This window comes from Ambystoma mexicanum, chromosome 2q, assembly GCF_040938575.1.
Source record: "Ambystoma mexicanum isolate Mex_15411 chromosome 2q, UKY_AmexF1_1, whole genome shotgun sequence".
Lineage (NCBI taxonomy): Eukaryota > Metazoa > Chordata > Amphibia > Caudata > Ambystomatidae > Ambystoma > Ambystoma mexicanum.
In genome coordinates, this window is record NC_090924.1 from 694,898,401 (window position 1) to 694,900,900 (window position 2,500).

The 2,500-nt window shown below is 55.7% G+C and overlaps 2 non-coding genes across 2 annotated transcripts in view; both read right to left on the reverse strand.

The window, feature by feature from the left end:
- TRNAL-CAA (transfer RNA leucine (anticodon CAA)) overlaps window positions 1–56 on the reverse strand; it is a 112-nt gene extending 56 nt beyond the window's left edge. Inside the window, exon 1 of the tRNA in view lies at window positions 19–56. This is a non-coding gene — a tRNA (tRNA-Leu). The remainder of the gene's footprint in view (window positions 1–18) is intronic.
- Window positions 57–344: 288 nt separating this feature from the next.
- On the reverse strand, window positions 345–417 carry TRNAV-AAC (transfer RNA valine (anticodon AAC)). The gene has a single exon. It is a non-coding gene; the product is annotated as a tRNA-Val (tRNA).
- Between the last annotated feature and the right edge of the window lie 2,083 nt (window positions 418–2,500).

The following is a 2,500-nucleotide window of genomic DNA, read 5'->3' on the forward strand; positions in this document are numbered from 1 at the left end:
CAGGGAAGAGCTGCGCCTCTTGAGTCTGGCGCCTTAGACCACTCGGCCACCCTGACAGCTATGGGCAGGATTGGGAAAGATTCTTCAGTAGCCAATGTCGCCAGGTGCCAGCGCCGGTTTTCATGCCCCGATCTCTGCATCAAAAGTACCCAAACACTCACTTAAGGACCCAGGGATGGCAGGAAACGCCCACTGATGGAGCCAGTGGACAGTTTGCAGGGTGCAAATAAGGGCTGGCCTCAGATCACTCATGGCGTAGTGCCGGCCTGTCCATACCTGTCGAAACCTGCATGCGGTCAAATGTGTCCGATTGACATTGTGGAAATAAAAAGAAACCAGCACCATGTTTCTGCCCGGTCTCGAACCGGGGACCTTTCGCGTGTTAGGCGAATGTGATAACCACTACACTACAGAAACAGCTCTGGTAGGCTGCGCTCTAGTGTGCTGGGACAGCTTTCAGTTGAAAGGCTTTGTGACACTGATGTCTCATGGGGCCCGCTGGTACCTGCCAGGTGGCACACACCAACGTGAAAGTTTGGCGCAAGCCTGCGCCGGACTTACATGGCAGCACTCACAGCACCTCACACACAGGCTGCAGACACATACAAAAGACCAAGCTGGATGCAACAGTGGCGCGAGCCATGGCAGTCCCCACCCAGAAGGCATGTCCAAACCTGTATACATCAGCTCGCCGCCAGCGCATCATTACAAAGGAGGGGGAATTTCCAACACTGCCTCTTGGGCCATGGGCTTAAAAGCAGCCAACCATTGGCGACGGGCATCGAACCAGATACGGTCACGCACAAACTATTTTTGGGGGGGAATTGGGGACTCTGTGTTTTTTGTTTTCGGCGCTCCAAAAAAAAGGGCTTGTCCGGGATTTGAACCCGGGACCTCTCGCACCCTAAGCGAGAATCATACCCCTAGACCAACGAGCCACCGCATGCAGAGAACAGTGAGGGGGAGGGGGGTGGTCTGCTTACCTCACTTGGCGCCATGCCCCAGTCGCTCCAAGGCCTGACCCCTGCGTGTCACGTGGCCTGCCCCTGGCGCAAGCGCAGAGGACTGAGCTGCCTCTCAAGCAGAGAAACAAGAAGAAGAGCGGCAGCCTTCGCTGGCCAAAGGCCATCTGCTGCCGCTCGATCGGGCTCGATCAGGCTCGATCAGGCGAGATATATGTGGCCGACCGGCCTAGAGCGCAAACCTGTGCTGCTCAGGGTGGGCAGCTTCCCAGCAGGAGGATGTGTCTTGAAAGCCGACAGAGGCAAGAAGGCGCACTCCCTCAGCCCGCTCCAACCTCTGGATTCCTGCGAATTTCAATGAGAACTCTGGGGCAGCATGGCTTCTGTCATCTCCCAACAGCCTCTCTGTTCTTGCTATGTAAATACCTTTACATCCCCCGAACTGAGCATGCCTGTTTTTTATTTTTATTTTGCTGAGGTGTGGTGCCTTCAACGACCGACAGGTGGCAGGGGAGCACTTTCTCCAACTGTGAAGGGGACTTTTTTCACTTCCTGAGTAGACTGGGCTCAGTGACATATGCCACCAAGCCAGCCACTAGAAAATGCAGGTTTTGCAGCCGTGGGCCAGTGGGGGTTTAAGGGCAGGTGTGCCTCCGGCGTCTCTGGCAGACAGCTCCAGTTGCAAGGCAGCAGAAGGGAACAGGGAGGCTTGCCGGGCGCTGCATTCGGGGGCCCCCACGAGGTTTTCCGCAAGCCTTACACTCTGAAATGTGCTCAAAAAAATGAGCCCGGCTTGTCAGGAGTGGGATTTGAACCCACACCTCCAATCGGAGACCAGAACACCCAGATGCAGGGAAGAGCTGCGCCTCTTGAGTCTGGCGCCTTAGACCACTCGGCCACCCTGACAGCTATGGGCAGGATTGGGAAAGATTCTTCAGTACCCAATGTCGCCAGGTGCCAGCGCCGGTTTTCATGCCCCGATCTCTGCATCAAAAGTACCCAAACACTCACTTAAGGACCCAGGGATGGCAGGAAACGCCCACTGATGGAGCCAGTGGACAGTTTGCAGGGTGCAAATAAGGGCTGGCCTCAGATCACTCATGGCGTAGTGCCGGCCTGTCCATACCTGTCGAAACCTGCATGCGGTCAAATGTGTCCGATTGACATTGTGGAAATAAAAAGAAACCAGCACCATGTTTCTGCCCGGTCTCGAACCGGGGTGTTAGGCGAATGTGATAACCACTACACTACAGAAACAGCTCTGGTAGGCTGCGCTCTAGTGTGCTGGGACAGCTTTCAGTTGAAAGGCTTTGTGACACTGATGTCTCATGGGGCCCGCTGGTACCTGCCAGGTGGCACACACCAACGTGAAAGTTTGGCGCAAGCCTGCGCCGGACCTACATGGCAGCACTCACAGCACCTCACACACAGGCTGCAGACACATACAAAAGACCAAGCTGGATGCAACAGTGGCGCGAGCCATGGCAGTCCCCACCCAGAAGGCATGTCCAAACCTTTATACATCAGCTCGCCGCCAG